Genomic DNA, 17,217 nt, shown 5'->3' with positions numbered 1-17,217 from the left:
CTCAATGGGTATCTCTCTTCTAGGGTATGAACCTTGGGAAAGTGATGTGAAGGCAGAAGGGACCCTTGGAGGCTATTTATCTCAGAGGCTCACTCACCAGGCTCTCCCCATAAAAGATCCTGGCCATCGTTCCCACAGCCCAGCCTGGAGCTCCCCCAAGACCAATCCATCAGCCTCCTGCAGACTGTGAGCTCCACATCCCTTTCCAACAGATTCACTTTCGTTCACATGACCCAGAATCAATTTCTGTTGCTTGCACCCACAAACTCTGACATGGGATGAGGGAAAATAGAAGACTCCAAGTCAGGAGCAAAGGGACCACAGATGTGGCCGATAACCATCCCCTTCCTTGCTGCCCTGGAAGGCGGGGGCGGCTGTGGGAGAGTAGTTCCTCACTTCCCTGCTCCACATGCAGATGCCGGAAGGCCCAGGGCTCATTTGCAGAAAAACTCTAAGTCTACGAGAAATTCTACTTCTAGAGAAGTAGTGGGTATGGCATTTGCTCTGTGAGTTCTTTGAGGGGGATTCCAACAAGAGACATTCATTGTGGCAGAGTTAACCCCTGCCCCCTGAAAGAAATAGCAAAATAATTGGAAAAAATGGGATGGATGGTTATTTTTATAATGTCACAAATCTGGGCACAACTAATGTCCGTCAAATGGAGATAACTTATGATGCAGATATACCTATCCATATATGTATGTGAGTGTGTATACACGTGTATCTTCTGAGAAGCAGAGGCCAAGAGGAGATTAAATGTGTAAGGATTTTGTTAGGAGAGAAAACACAAGGAAGTGATGCAAGTTTGACCCCATAAAGAAGAGAGTGAACAGGCAGAGTCAAAGTGTCCTCCACTGCCCGTCCACTGCCCCATCGTCTGAGGCAGGCTTGGCGAGGCAGCTGCTGGAGGAACCCTGAGCCTCTCAGGGTAGAACTGTGTCAGCACGTTTGCATCTTCCATCCTTGGCTGGAGCAGCCGTGGAACGTGTGGCCTGTGGTCAACACAGCGCTGGCTTTCAGAGGATGTTAGCTAGGGTCCCTGAGGTCACAGGTCTACAAGGTGTAGTCTCACAGCTGCCACCATATATATGCGCATGTATATATGTTATATATATATATATGCTTATCTATGCATGTGTGTGCATTCATTAATGTACAACATTTAAAATGTTGAAGTAAATGTAGCCCTTGTTGGAGCCCTGGGGGGGCCACCCCAAATTGTGCCTCAATGGCATATTGATTATTTATTAAAGTTACTTAAGAAATAGCCAATGCAAGAGGGACACTCTGACCCTCCTTCCTGCCTCCCTAGAAGCAGGAAATAAGTCTCTCATATGAAAGGTGCACTCCCTGCAACTGGCGGTAGAAGAACACCCTATCACCAGAGACAGGGAATTCAAAGCCAAGGAGCCTGTATAGACAAACCTTCTTACTTCTTTCATTCACTACCTCAAGCCCCAATTCTGTTTAGATTCTTCACTAAGTGGGCACCCAAAACCTGAATTTCTTCGTCCTGTCAATTTTTCCCAAATTTATTGTTTCTTTGTCTAAAAAGTATAAAATCTTCTATGAGACCTGCGTGTGCATGAATTAAATGTGTTTCTTTTTCTCCCGTTCATCTGTCTCATTTCTGTGTATTATTAGTCCAGCCATAAGAACTCAAGAGTGGTAGGGAGGAGATTCCCCATCCTCTACATTCTCAACCTGTAAAGAACCACAGCATACCCCCTCAAAACTTCCTGTTACTGTGGAAGCAAGTATTCAAGCACCTTGGGAAAGAAGGAGCTGGAGAGCTGGCCGTCCATCCTGAATTCGCAACTTCCCATTTCAGTCCCGCAACCAAGTCTTTACCTGCTCTGCTCACGGATGGGAACCTTGCCTGACTTCCCCAGAAGGGTCCCCATTATACTGGACTCATGTTGGAAAACTCCTCCACAAGTTGTTCCCAGCAGCGTAAGGACAGGAAGACTTATCTCAGATTCCATCTTTTCCAATAACAGTGGAGGAATGGCTATTACAATACCACTCCAAACTCAATTAGACCAAGTGCATTCTAACGAAAGGCTGTTTAAATTCATTTCCATAAAATTAATTTTTAATTCCATAAATTAGGTTTAATGGAAACCAATGATGCTTTGGGATGTTGTGCTCCCTGGACAGCACCCTCCTTGCAACTCAGAAGCACCAAAGCGTGACTCAAGGGTCTGCCATTTTGCACCTCATGTTATTAAAAATCAGGAATCCTAAGACACTGCAGAGGGCTTTCTGAATCCTGTCCTCAATGAAGATCACAGTTACAATTCCAAGAGAGATGAACACCTTTAAGACACATATTTTTACTTGTTACACACAAAAAACTGGAGAAGAGTGTTCTCCTCCCACAATGATGCTATGTACTGCCATCAGTTGTTTTCATTTTTTTGGGTTCTTGTCCAACCCTAACTTGCATTTTAACCTAATTTTTACATAATAGTAATCATACTATAGATAAAATTGTGTATCCTTTCTTCATTAAGAGTCTAATCGTAGAAATTTTAATATGTTGCTACATAGCTCTCATCTTTTATTTTATTTTTTTGGCCGTGCAGCAGGTGGGGTCTTAGTTCCCTGAACAGGGGTAGAACCCACACCTCTTGCAGTGGAAGTGAGGAGACTTAACCACTGGACTGCCAGGGAAGTCCCTCTCATCTTTTAATTTTTAATGACTACCTAAATATTCCATAGAGGAATGTACCATAACTTACCCAACGAGTTTCCTCTTCCTGGTCATCTGGGTTTCTTTCTATTATAAGTGAAATTGCCAGGAGCTGAGGGATGAGGTTATAAACTGGTTTTAAAGGCCTCTGGGGAAGATTTCAGTGTTACAGTTCTATGTGTGATAAAGCTCTTAATGTCAAAGAAGTATTTCCAAGCATTTATAATCCTCCCTCACATTATAACTAAAAGGCCACTTTCATTCTCTTTTCTCCCTCCTCTGAATTGTGACCTTTCACAGACAATTCCTTTCACTACCACTTAGATATAGTACCAATTACATGCATACAACTTAACCATAGCTTCTTGCCTTCTCAAAAAAAACAAAAGTAAAAACCATACAGCTAGCTTCAGTAGAATTCTCCCCCAAGTTGGCCCATTGACCTAAAATTTTTTTTTTTTTCCTTGCGATACGCCGGCCTCTCACTGTTGTGGCCTCTCCTGTTGCGGAGCACAGGCTCCGGACGCGCAAGTTCAGCAGCCATGGCTCACGGGCCCAGCCGCTCCGCAGCATGTGGGATCTTCCCGGACCGGGACACGAACCCGTGTCCCCTGCATTGGCAGGTGGACTCTCAACCACTGCGCCACCAGGGAAGCCCTGACCTAAACATTTACACAAATAAAAAATATAAGAAAGCAGGTGTGTGTGTGACTGGGCATTATTTTATTAAAAATGAACAGAGGGATATTCTACAGTTCCGGTTCAAATTTTAAACCTGAATTTGACACATGTGCAAACACAGATTTTACCCGAACAACACCCACTGCCTTTGCTCTCCTGGTGTCTCTCCTTAATTAAGAATTTTTCAGTCAACAAACGTTTTTGTGCATCTACAGTGTGCTAGATACAGATGATACTAGGGTGAGGAAGACACCACCCCTGCATATTGGCATACTATTTTATAACTTATGTTAACAAGGTACTTTCCCTACATTTAGCCTTCTCAACAGAACTGTGGGTGGGTATGGTTGCAGTTGAGGAAACGAAGGTTCAGAGACCGTTGTCCAAAAACTGAAAACACAACAGTCACCCAGGTTGATCAGTTCTAAATGCCATGAACTTTCCACTAAAGCATGCAGTCTCTCCCTAAGGCACGGAACACAGTCAACCTTCCTGCATCTGGGACAGCATAACTTCATAAAACTCTCTAAGGATCAGGGCTGGGATCACTTCCCTGCTGGGCTGATAATTAAACAGCTGCTAATTAGCACCCACTGTGCAGGGCCAGGGAGGGGCCAGGAGAAGGGGGGGCAGTCAAGGGTGCTGCCTCCAAAGGGCGTGCAGAACGTCTTGGCTTGAAGTGAGCATGAGAAGAAAAAACACAGAACTGATATGTTGCTGAGAATACTGGTTTATGAAATCTGTGATGCTGTCGCTTGTATCACACTATTCTTTTCTGTATTACTCAGAATTATTTTGTTTACCACTATTATGTGTTGACTTAGTCCCCCTAAAAGATATATTGAAGTCCTAGCTGCACGTAAATTCAATGAAGATAGAACATGCCCTCACACCATGCACAAAAATAAACTCAAAATGGCTTAAAGACCTAAATATAAGACAAGACACAATAAAACTCCTAGAAGAGAACATAGGCAAAACATTCTCTAACACAAGTCATACCAATTTTTTCTTAGGTCATTCTCCCAAGGCAATAGAAATGAAAACAAAAATAAACAAATGGGAGCTAATCAAACTTACAAGCTTTTGCACAGCAAAGGAAACCATAAAAAACAAAACGAGACAAAAGGAAAAGACAACCTATGGACTGGGAGAAAACATTTGCAAATGATATGAACAACAAGGGCTAATCTCCAAAATACATAAACAGCTCCTACAACTCAACAACAAAAAACCCAATTAAAAAATGGGCACGGGCTTCCCTGGTGGCGCAGTGGTTGAGAGTCCGCCTGCCGATGCAGGGGACACGGGTTCGTGCCCCGGTCTGGGAAGATCCCACATGCCGCTGGGCCCATGAGCCATGGCTGCTGAGCCTGCGCGTCCAGAGCCTGTGCTCCGCAACGGGAGAGGCCACAACAGTGAGAGGCCCGCGTACCGCAAAAAAAAAAAAATGGGCAGAAGACCTAAAGAAGACATACAGATGGGCAGTAGGCATATGAAAAGATGCTCTACATCACTAATTATTAGAGAAATGCAAATCAGAACTACAATGTGGTATCAATTCACAGCAGTCAGAATGGCCATCATTAAAAAGTCTACAAATAACAAATGCTGGAGAGGGTGTGGAGAAAAGGGAACCCTCCTATACTGTTGGTGGGAATGTAAGTTGGTGCAGCCACTATGGAACACAGTATGCAGGTTACTCAGAAAACTAAAAATAGAATCACCATATGATCCAGCAATTCCTCTCCTGGGCATATACCCGGACAAAACTGTATTTCAAAAACATACAAGTACCCCTATGTTCATAGCAGCACTATTCACAATAGCCAAAACATGGAAACAACCTAGATGTCCATCAACAGATGAATGGATAAACATGTGGTATACAATGGAATACTACTCAGCCATAAAAAAGAACAAAATAATGCCATTTGCAGCAACATGGATGCAACTAGAGATTATCATACTAAGTGAAGTAAGTCAGACAGAGAAAGACAAATACCATATGATATCACTTATATGTGGAATCTAAAATATGACACTACTGAACGGAAACAGACTCACAGACATAGAGATCAGACTTGTGGTTGACAAGGGGGAGAGGGGGTGGGAGAGGGAGGGCCTGGGAATTTGGGGTTAGTAGATGCAAACTATTACATTTAGAATTGATAAACAGGGACTTCCCCGGTGGTGCAGTGATTAAGAATCCACCTGCCAATGCAGGGGACACAGGTTCAAGCCCTGGTCCGGGAGGATTCCACATGCCACGGAGCAACTAAGCTCATGTGCCACAACTACTGAAGCCTGCGCGCCTAGAGCCCGTGCACTGCAACGAAGAGTAGCCCCCGCTCGCCACAACTAGAGAAAGCCCGCACGCAGCAATGAAGACCCAAAGCAGCCAAAAAACAAATCAATTTAAAAAAAGAAAAAAAATTTTTTAATTGCAAAAAAAAAAAGAATGAATAAACAACAAGGTCCTACTGTGTAGCACAGGGAACTATATCCAATCTCCTGGAATAAAGCATAATGGAAAGGAATATTTAAAAAAGAATGTCTATATGCATAAAACTGAGTCAATTTGCTGTACAGCAGAGATTGGCACAGCACTGTAAATCAACTATACTTCAATTTAAGAAAACATGGAAAACAAAATATGTTGAAGTCCTAACCCCCAGTACCTCTGAAGGTGACCTGATTTGGGAACAGGGTTGGTGCAGATGTGATTAGTTAAGGTGAGGGCAGCCTGGGGCCCAGTGCGTCCTAATGCAGTGCGGTCAGTGTCCTCATAAGAAGATGGATAGACACAGGAGGAAAATGCCACAGAAAGACACACTCACCCCCCCACCCATACACACTGCCACCCCCATAGCCACACAGACACAGAGTGAAGCCACCTCTGGAGGGAGGAGGCACAGGGCAGACTTTGCTACTAGAAGCCAGGGAGCACCGGGACTACCAGAGGCCAGGAGAAGCAAGGGAAGGGCCCCAGCCAGAGACCTCCGGAGCACAGCCCTGCCAGCACGTTGATCTGAAGTCTGAACTGCTGGCCAGAACTGTGAGAGAGTAAATTTCTGTTGTGTTAAAGCCACCCAGTTTGTGGCACTTGGTTATGGAAACTGTTTCAACAGCTAAGAATTAAACTACGTCCCAATGCCTCCTTCTTATTCGTAAGCTTCATTTGGTACGTAAAGTGCTCTTGTAGTTTCATTTGGACAAAGATTGCTTTTTACCATATGTCACTTCTGCAAACAAACAAAAGCAAAATGTTAGTAAAATAAATTGGTTAAGAAGTTCCTCAACTCCTTCACAGACGGTGTCTAACTCAGAGTGGTCCGTGTCTGTGTTTTCCTCCGTGCCATCCAGCACGTTGGTGGTCAGCCTTTCTTGAGAAAATGCTTCACTCTTGTCTCCAGGATTTTCCTCCAAGCTGCCCACACCTATTCCACACGTTTTGTTGCACCAGGGGAGGCAATGAACATTTTGTCACTCTTGGCATTTGCAGAGAGCAGTTGTAAGATGTACTTAGGAATAGATGGTGTATGTTAGTTTTTGCTTTTCTAGATTTTCTGATGGTAAACTTTTCTTTTTTAATTTAATTTATTTTATTTATCTATTTTTGCCTGCTTTGGGTCTTTGCTGCTGTGCGCGGGCTTTCTCTAGTTGCGGTGAGCGGGGGCGACTCTTCGTTGCAGTGCGCAGGCTTCTCATTGCGGTGGCTTCTCTTGTTGTGGAGCACGGGCTCTAGGCACACAGGCTCAGGAGTTGCAGCACACAGGCTCAGTAGTTGTGGCTCGTGGGCTCTAGAGTGCAGGCTCTAGAACATAAGCTCAGTAGTTGTGGCACACGGGCTTAGTTGCTCCACGGCATGTGGGATCTTCCCGGACCAGGGATCGAACCCATGTCCCCTGCATTGGCAGGTGGATTCTCAACCACTGCGCCACCAGGGAAGTCCTGATGGTAAACTTTTGAGGGGTTAATCACAGTGGAACTTCTCTCAGTTTGCCTCACTCCAGGACTGGAGACACTGAGAAGTGGACTGGGAGACAGTCGTCTATGGGAGCGATGAGGTTTTGCGGGCAGAGCCCTGGATCGGGGTTAGGAGCTCTGGGGTAGGCCTGAGATGTAGCCACGGACGTGGGTTTGAAACCGGCACCTGCCCCTAACCCTGTGTCTTTGAGCATCACAGCAATCTTTCTGAGACTCAGTTTCCTTACCCCTAAAATGGGAATCATAATTACCTCTGAGGGTTGTTTTGAGAAATGAATCATGACAACTGCTGTGACACACCCAGCACAGTGCCCGGCACATGGCAGGTCAGGTCCCACAAATGCCAGTTCCCTTGGTCGGTCCTCTAGTCGGCTGTCCTGGACCCAGGTGCACATCAAATCACCTGAGAGCTTTAACAATCCCCACCCTCAGGCCACACTGGACCCAAGCAGACCCTCTGGGGCTGGGGCCGAGCATCGAGGTTCTTCAGAATCTCCACGTGGCCCCGCCCTGCACCAAGGTTGACTCTGTCTTAGAGGCCGGTTTTCTTCCTCCGTAAAAGACCTGCCTCCACCTCTGGGAACTGTGATGAGGCTCTGGCCGGATGCAGGCTGTGGAATCCTCACTTGGTAAAGAGCTCTGCAGAGGTGGGACTCGTGCCATCACCTTGATGAAGGTGTCACCCCAAGGTGGGGCGGGGGGATGCCCACTGCCCTCAGCCGGCACCCCTTCCACTGCCGGGCCTGGCTCTTCCTCCCTTTCTTTCTGTGGAAGGATGGGGTCAGATTGGATCATTTATTCTCTAAATGGGCTGAACAGCTGAGTCACCGGGGTGAGCCGCTTCTTAAATTAAAAATTATTTTAAAACAGAGAAGTAGGAAAGAAGAAAAGAAAAAACATGATTTCCCCCTACCTCCCCATAATTCCTGTTGACACTAAAAAGAAAAAATAAGGTAGCACATGTGCATGCTTAGAAAATAAAAGAGGTACAGAAAGTTACATGATGGAAAGGGAACATTTTATCCTTCCCTCCTCTTCTCGGCTCACAAATAGCTCCCCTCAAAGGTAACTGCTGCTAATAATTTCTTGGGAGCTCTTCCAGGAAATGTTTATACATACGCTCTAATACATATATATACAGAAAGAGGGAAATTTTGTTAAAATCAGTGCACTTAGCATGATCCTTTTACAGTGTAGTGAGTTGAATGTTCCCTCAAAATATATATCTCTCAAAAATTTTTTTTGAATTTTATCTGTCTATATCTATCTTTCATCTATCTATCTATTGATCTATCTATCTATTAACTATCTCTCTATCTCTCTATCTCTCTATCTATCTATCATCTATCTATCTTTTGGGCCGCATGGCTTGTGGGATCTTAGCTCCCTGACCATGAATCAAACCCGGGCCCTCAGCAGTGAAAGCATGGAGTCCTAACCACTGGACCGCCAGGGAATCCCCTTCCCTCCAAATTTTATGTCCACGTCCTAAACCCTGGAACCTGAGAATGTGACTTTATTTGGAAAAAGGGTCCTTGTAGATGTAATTATAGATCTTGTGAGGAGATCATTCTGCATTATCTGGGTGGGCCCTAAATCCAATGACACGTGATCCAGAACAAGTATCCTTACAAGAGACACAGGAGAGAAACACAGAGGAGAAGCCTCTTGGAGGTGGAAGCAGAGAGGAGAGTGGTGCAGCCCAAGCACAGGAACCTGACGACCAACAGAGGCTGGAAGAGGTGGAAGGGTTCTCCCCCAGAGCCCCTGGAGGGAGCACTGCCCCGAGGACACCTTGAGTTTGGACTTTTGGCCTCCAGGACTGAGAGAGACTAAATAGAAGTTGTTTTAAATCGCCGAGTTTGTGGAATTTGTTATGGTAGCCATAGGAAACTCATACAACGTAGCAAATTTAAAAGAGAGATTTATATATACACATACATATATACAATATCAATATATAATAACCATATGTTTAATATCTAAATATAGATATTATATAGTATATAACTAGCAGACTTACATATATAATACGTATATGTTATAATCTATATATTTCCACATATCTGTAGATATATCTATTGTAATATAGATATAATATCTGGTGGTATCTTTCAAATTTACTATGAAAGGATCATGCTAACTATGTATACTACTCTTTTTTTTTTTTGATGAACATAATAAAGCTCTTATTTTTTTTCCACATCTTTATTGGAGTATAATTGCTTTACAATGTTGTGTTAGTTTCTGCTGTACAACAAAGTGAATCAGCTGTACATATACATACATCCCCATATCCCCTCCTACTTAAGCCTCCCTCCCACCCTCCCTATCCCACCCCTCTAGGTGGTCACAAGGCACCGAGCTGATCTCCCTGTGCTATGCAGCTGCTTCCCACTAGCTATCTACCTTACGTTTGGTAGTGTATATATGTCCATGCCTCTCTTGCGCTTTGTCACAGCTTACCCTTCCCCCTCCCCATATCCTCAAGTCCATTCACCAGTAAGTGTGGTCTTTATTCCTGTCTTACCCCTAGGTTCTTCATGACATTTTTTTCCTTAAATTCCATGTATATGTGTTAGCATACGGTATTTGTCTTTCTCTTTCTGACTTACTTCACTCTGTGTGACAGACTCTAGGTCCATCCACCTCACTACAAATAACTCAATTTCGTTTCGTTTTATGGCTGAGTAATATTCCGTTGTATATATGTGCCACGTCCTCTTTATCCATTCATCTGTCGATGGACACTTAGGTTGCTTCCATGTCCTGGCTATTGTAAATAGTGCTGCAATGAACACTGGGGTCCATATGTCCTTTTGAATTATGCTTTTCTCAGGGTATATGTCCAGGAGTGGGATTGCTGGGTCATATGGTAGTTCTATTTTTAGCTTTTTAAGGAACCTCCATACTGTTCTCCATAGTGGCTGTATCAATTTACATTCCCACCAACAGTGCAGGAGGTTCCCTTTTCTCCACACCCCTCCAGCATTATATATACTCTTCTTAACAAAAACTCTTTCATTCCCTTTAACAGATGCGTATTATTTCATCATGTGGTTAAACAAAATTTCTTTATTTCGTCACCTGTCGAAGGATGCTCTGGTTGGCTGCATCTTTTGTCGTTGTTATTTTGCCGTTCCACTGAGTGCTGCAGTGAATATCTACACACACAGAGAGGTGATGTTTCGAAAGTGTGTCATCAGGATAAATTATAAGCAGTGGGATCGCTGGGCTGATGAGGACAACTTTACCTTTTCATCAGGCAGTTACTGCCAAAATGCCCTCCAGAAAGTCTATAACAAATTGCATGCTCACTGACAGCGCATCAGAGTGGGGGGAACTTTAAAAAACTATGGATCTCAGACACTGTCATGGGGCTATCCTGATGCAGGGGCCTGGGGTGCTGCCCGGGAACCTGTACTTTGAAGAGCTCCCAGGGGACTGGGCTATAGACCAGGGCTGAGAACTTCAGGAGGCTCCAAACTCTGAGGTCCCCTCTGGTTCTCTGATGCATCCAGAGATGCTTCTGTCTGGGGAAGCAGAGGTTCCGAGCCTGGCCTCACAGAGCCATCGTCTGGGAAGTTGTAAAACGAGTCCCTGCGGGTGGGTCATGGCCTCTGGGTTTCTCGAGCTTCCCAGGTGATTCTGAAGAGGCCCCGGGCTTGAGAAACAGTGTGCTGGACTCCTCTGCTCCCCTTTCTTCTCTCTTGACCCCGTCCTGACACAACAGAGACAGAGAACTGAAATCAAATTAAACTACGGCTGAGAGAGGGACAAGGTGCATCTAAACTAAGCAACTTCAAGACTGCGCTCTCTGGACTCCAAATCCATAAGAAAACACTCGATTTACTCACTAAAAATCCATCTCTCCTTATTCCTCTCGGGCTAGTTGCTGGGAGTGGAGGGAGGGCAATGTGGGGGGGTGGGCAGTGGGAGGAGTATCGAGAATATAGCAAAGTTCCCAAAGAACATTGTTCTTTAAAAAATAATTAAAACCCTCTTACTTTGTGAGGTAAATTACCTAGCGTTTATTATGGACCGAGGACTTCCTTTCCCTGATAGGTTCAGACAAAACAAAAATAGCTGTTCCAGAAACATCCTGCCCAATACATCAGCTAGAACATCCGTGGGTGGACTTGAAGATGAGTCCACATGGGATGCAGGATTGAGGCTGGAGCAGACAGACCTCTGGCCCCTGGCCTGACCATCCTGTCTGTTGTCACTCTCCTGGGGAGGAGGGGAAAGGACCCGTCCTTTCTGGCGTGTCGGCCAACCTGGAGAGAATCTGTCTTCCTCTTGTGAGATGCCAGAGGTGTGTTGGGGGGCTGTCCTTTTAAGATTTGAGCTGCTGGGGAGAACTGAAATGGATTGGGTTGGGCTTCATCTCACGGAAAGGACAGTACAGCTTGACTTCTATTTAGTATAAAATGTGGAAGAGGAGGCTGCGTGGCAATGTGGATGAGTTGGTCTTTGGGACGGGCAGGCATGGAGGCCTTGATGTACCTACTGTCTACTGCTGTGACATCTCGAGCAAGCTACAGAAACTCTTAAAGGCTCAGTTTTTTCACCTGTAAAATGGGGATGAGAGCTAATACTGACTCACGATGATGGAGGGCTGACTGTGTGCCAGGTGGTGTTTACTCCTTTTCATACCTCATCTCAGATAGTTTTCACAACAACCTTGGGACGGGGGCAGGGGGCTAGGAGGGAAGGCATGAAGAAGTTAAGGGTTTGGAAAAGTCACACAGTTAGCCAAGGGTGGAGTCATGAGTCAAATCTGTTACAGGCTGAATTATGTCCCCGTAAAAAAAATCATACATTAACGCTGGAACCCCCAGTATGTCAGAATGTGATTGTTTTTGGAGAAAGTGTCTTTAAAGAGATAATTCAGTTAAAATGAGGTCATTAAGGTGAGCCTTAATCCAGTATGGCTGCTGTCCACGGAGTGAAGACAGCCACCTTCAAGGCACGGAGAAAGGCCTGGAATAGGTCACTCTCTCATGGCTCTCAGAAGAAACCAACCCTGCTGATACCTTGATCTTGGACTTCCAGGCTCCAGAACTGTGAGACATAAGTTTCTGTTGTTTAAGCTGCCTGGTCTGTGGTGCTGGGTTACGGCAGCCCTAGGAAACTCACACGTTGCCCCTGCAGACCTGTTGCACAGTCTGGATATACCCCTACTGTCCCAGGTGGTTGCTTTGCTCCTGCCTCATATTTGGGTTGTGGTGAGGGTGAGGCTCAAATGAGACAATGCAGACACACATCTGGCCCCTGGTATATACTCAGTAAACGCCAGCAATTGCTACCGGAATTATTGCCAGTGTTGTCATATTTGGGGCGCTGTGGAAAGATAGCAGGGTGGCGCCTTCCCTTGTTCCATCCTTCCTCAAGCCAGGGTTGTCTTTTCCCAAAGCAGCCCAGAGAGTCTTTGATTCATTCTTTTTTTTTTAAATTATATTTTATTTTTGGCTGCATTGGGTCTTCCTTGCTGTGTGCAGGCTTTCTCTAGTTGCGGCGAGCGGGGGCTACTCTTCGTTGTGGTGCGCAGGCTTCTCATGGCGGTACCTCCTCTTGTTGCAGAGCACGGGCTCTAGGTGCGCGGGCTCAGTAGTTGCGGCGCACGGGCTTAGTTGTTCCGCGGCATGTGGGATCTTCTGGACCAGGGCTCGAACCTGTGTTCCCTGCATTGGCGGGTGGATTCTTAACCACTGCGCCACCAGGGAAGCCCCTGATTCATGCTTCTTGCTCTTAGCTAGTGGAAGACAAATCAAGTTCAACATGGCAAGAGAGAGCAGCTGGAGTCCATTCCCATGTGTGTCCTGACAGCAGAAGTCCCCGTGCAGGAAAAGCACATCGCCACTTCTTTGCCTTCACCTTTCCAAGGCAGCACGTTAGCTCAGTGCTTGAACCGAGGAGCTGAACACAGCTCATCAAACGAGAAACCCAGAAAAGCCCTCATTGCTGGGGTGATGTGGGAGATTATGGAGGAAGGAGGCCATAGCTAAACTCAGATAGTCCAGTTCCTCGCTTTCTACGAACCGTTGGCCTTGGCTGTCAGGATCTAGAGATGGAGGTCTGGGGAGGGAAGACTTGACCCAGGGAGGTCCATCACAGGCAAGGAGGGAGAGAGCAGGCAGAGAACAGTCAGAGAGTCTGGCTGCTTAACTTCCTCCTTGAACAGGCAGGTGTGACTTTTTGAAAGTCCAATTATAGGCAAATCACAGGGCTTAACTTTTCAAAGAACAGGGAGTTAAGCCGCAATTATGGTTGAATGCACCGTATTGATTGCCCTCATTTAGAGAGGTTTGCCCGTCTTGAGAGAATGAAGACGATCAATTGAGGGGAGAGGATATGGCTTCGTGCCTCTGGCCACAGTTCCAGCCACTGCGTCTCAGTGACAAGATATTAACAAATTGCTATCTAACAACTAAAGCTGTGTATACAAGCTATGCTACAAGATAAGTCAGTGTAATTAGGGAGGGATCGAAAGATGCTTCTAGTAGAGTGAAGGGCAGAGGCCACTGACAGGAATGCCTGTAGAAGGTAAAATTCCAGCTGGAATGTGTGTGTATCATCATGATCTCAATCTTCCTCTAGCTCTGTTTCCACGGTGGTGGGGAATGTCACGAGTTGGATTTAGGGGATTATATTACAGAAAAGGAAATTAAAAGACAGTAGGTGCTGTGCCAGATGTTGGGACAGGGATGGTTAGACTGGGGTACACTTGAGAGGATGCCAGGAACCCCTAAATGCTGTCTGTGGCCACAATGACATGACCCTTTCAATGAGGTTCTCCTGAGAGGTGAGTGTGGAAAAGAAGCAAAGCAAGTCTAAGTCGCTTTAATATATTAATAGCTTTAGGTATTGATCCAGAGCCTGTTGGCCAGGTGCACGGCTCTGATTCCCGTTGCAGGTGGGCAGAAGGGCCTCAGTCTAACAGAGCAGTCTCCTGGGAGGTCAAATGGTTGTGGGGGGAGGACAGGGAGAAAAGAGGAGTGAGGCAAAGGCTCTCCCCTGTCCACTTCAGGTGTGGCCCCCCCCCCACTGTCCTCACACACGACCAGCACACTCAGTGCTCCAACTTCCTAGAAAGGCACCGGGAGAAAGAGGTGAAGAGAGGCCAGCAGGGCCCACAGAGAAAGTGCTCACGGCACCCAGGTGGGAGTGAGTGGCTACATCCCCTGCAAAGCCTCCAGTGTGATGCTGGTACATGGTCCAGTTCTGCTAGTGGACCAGACAGAGGATACTGGGTAGGATGTATTCAGGATATCCCTGTTCTTTGCTGGACTGAGGGTTCAAGAGTGTGCTTCTGGAAGGAATGGGTGAATCTGACTGCATATGCAATGCAAGTTTCATTAACCACGTGTCTACTGCTGGTAAGCCTCTTTAGGCAGAGCTACAATGTCAAGGGCACCTGGCTTAGACCTGCAGGTTAGTTACCTTCACTTTGCTTCCATGATCGCAGGGTACTAATGGTACCCCAGCCCAGCTGCTGCCCCACAAATGTTTGTGGGGAAAAGGGGATGGGGGGAGTGTGGGTGATACAAAGTCATGGCTCTGCCTAAGTGCTAAAGACCATGCAGTGTGGTGCAGTAAGCGGGCACTAGACTCAGAGCCAGAAAGAGCAGGGTTCAGTCCTGGCGTGGTGGTTTGCTTCTTACTTGTGTGTGCTCTGAGGTAGGTCCCTCTAGGTCTCCGAGTCATGATTTCTTCATCTAGGGGAGAGATGTTTTTGTAAATAAAGTTTGTTAAATGCAGCAGTGCCCATGTGTTTACATCCTGCCTCTGGCTGCTTTCACTGCAATGGCAGAGTTGAGACCACAAAGCCCACACGCCTAAAGTAAGTGCTCTCTGGACTTTTACAGAAAGCCTGTCGACCCCCGATGTACAGCATGGAGATGATTGAATTCTTGACCAGACAGGCTGATGGTGAGGATCATGTAAAATAATCTTTCCTTGGTGGACACTACGAGGCATGCAACAGATGTTACCCTCTATAACTAGGATGAATAATATGTTTTCGGAATCTGTCTCACCTATGAGAGTGGAGGCAGCGGCAGAATTCTGAGTAGTGGTGCAAATGGTGTGATTTGAGGGGCACAAAGAAACCTTCTGGGGGTGATTCAAATCACCTACCCTGAGCACAGGCACACTGACTCAGTTCCAGCCACGAAGAGTTAAGCTTTAATTTTAAGCCTTCATCATCCAGGTTGATTATGGATTGAAAAGATCTGGAAAACAAGCCCTCTGGGAAAGGCAACACATCCAGGTGTTACCACTTACCAGCACTTGTGCATGAACTCATTAATTAGACGGCTTTTCTCAATGATGCTGTTGAGAATGGTGCAAGGAAAGAATGGGAGTTTACGGAGACGTTTGTGGAAATTCTTAGGCAGTTTCTTGCAAGCCAGGGAGAAGTGCTCACCGAAAGCAAAAACAAAGGATCCAGGGCTTAGAACTGGGTGCACCTGGAAGAGGGAGGATTAAGATAAAGGAGGAGGGCTTCCCTGGTGGCACAGTGGTTAAGAATCCGCCTGCCAATGCAGGGGACACGGGTTCGAGCCCTGGTCCAGGAAGATCCCACATGCCGCAGGGCAACTAAGCCTGTGAGCCACAACTACTGAGCCTGCACTCTAGAGCCCAAGAGCCACAACTACTGAGCCCGCGACACAACTACAGAAGCCTGCAGGCCTAGAGCCCGTGTTCCGCAACGAGAGAAACCACAGCAATGAGAAGCCCGCACCGCAATGAAGAGTAGCCCCTGCTCGCCGCAACTAGAGAAAGCCCGTGCACAGCAACAAAGACCCAACACAGGCAAAAATAAATAAATAAATTTATTTTTAAAAAAAGATAAAGGAGGAGAGTGGGCAGTGAAAACCCTCTCGGACTTGTTTGCTTCTCTGGACATCCTTTACGCCTGACGTGTCTTCAGCGCAGGATACGCTTACTGATTATTCGCTATGACAAAGCTTGTATTGTTTCTTCATAACTTTTTCAGTGGGGGAACAAACCAAAAAGCTGTCTACTAGAGAGTATAAATGGATTCTTGAAAATTCACAATCTCCTTTTCTGAAACTCACACATGCTGAAGGTTTGACTTTTGGATTAGGACCATAGACAAAAGAGTTCAGGAAGAGAGAAGATTCCCTTCCTCTTCTTCCTAAAGGACATCTTTTTTTTTTCTTTTTCGCGGTATGCGGGCCTCTCCCGTTGCGGAGCGCAGGCCCACCAGCCATGGCTCACGGGCCCAGCCACTCCGCGGCATGTGCGATCCCCTCAGACCGGGGCACGAACCCGTGTCCCCTGCATCGGCAGGCGGACCCTCAACCACTGCGCCACCAGGGAAGCCCAGGACATCTATTTTTAATCTTCCTCAAAGGTTAGCCTCTTTGTCAACAGCAATGCCTAGTCATTTCTTTCCTCCTATCGGTATTTCAGCAATTGCCAATGGAAAAATTCTGGGCTGACAGAGTGGAAAAGTAGATGTGTGTTGAAATTACAATTGGCGTACATCTGAAATATTTGGGGGCTGGTTACTGTGCGTCCCCCTCACCAGGCGGCTGGAGAGTAATTCATACGTCAAGACAAGCGGCCCACGAATGACAAAACAGCAACAAGGCATAAAGGTTAGAGTGATGGATTCTTAAAACACTTCTGCTTAGGCACAGAGCACCTAGTGCCGAGCATTAACGAGTCCCCGAACGGTGATGCAGGACAAATGAAGAAAGTAATGAATTGACTTTGCAGTCGTGCTCCTGGAAGGTAGAGAAACAACCATGAGCTTAGACCTGCCCTCTGAGAAATGCCAGGGGAGAATAGCTTTTCATTCTGCAGTGTCTTGGTTTCCT

At 46.1% G+C, this 17,217-nt stretch overlaps 1 protein-coding gene across 2 annotated transcripts in view; it reads right to left on the bottom strand.

The window, feature by feature from the left end:
- Nucleotides 1-17,217, bottom strand: part of PCSK2 (proprotein convertase subtilisin/kexin type 2) — a gene marked incomplete at both ends in the record, with an annotated part of 213,656 nt that overhangs the window by 98,745 nt on the left and 97,694 nt on the right. The gene's annotated exons all lie outside the window — the stretch shown is intronic.

The sequence above is a fragment of the Leucopleurus acutus genome (assembly GCF_964270905.1).
Source record: "Leucopleurus acutus genome assembly, chromosome: 16".
Lineage (NCBI taxonomy): Eukaryota > Metazoa > Chordata > Mammalia > Artiodactyla > Delphinidae > Leucopleurus > Leucopleurus acutus.
Note: the sequence above shows the minus strand (reverse complement) of the source record. Positions and strands in the feature narration are given on the sequence as shown.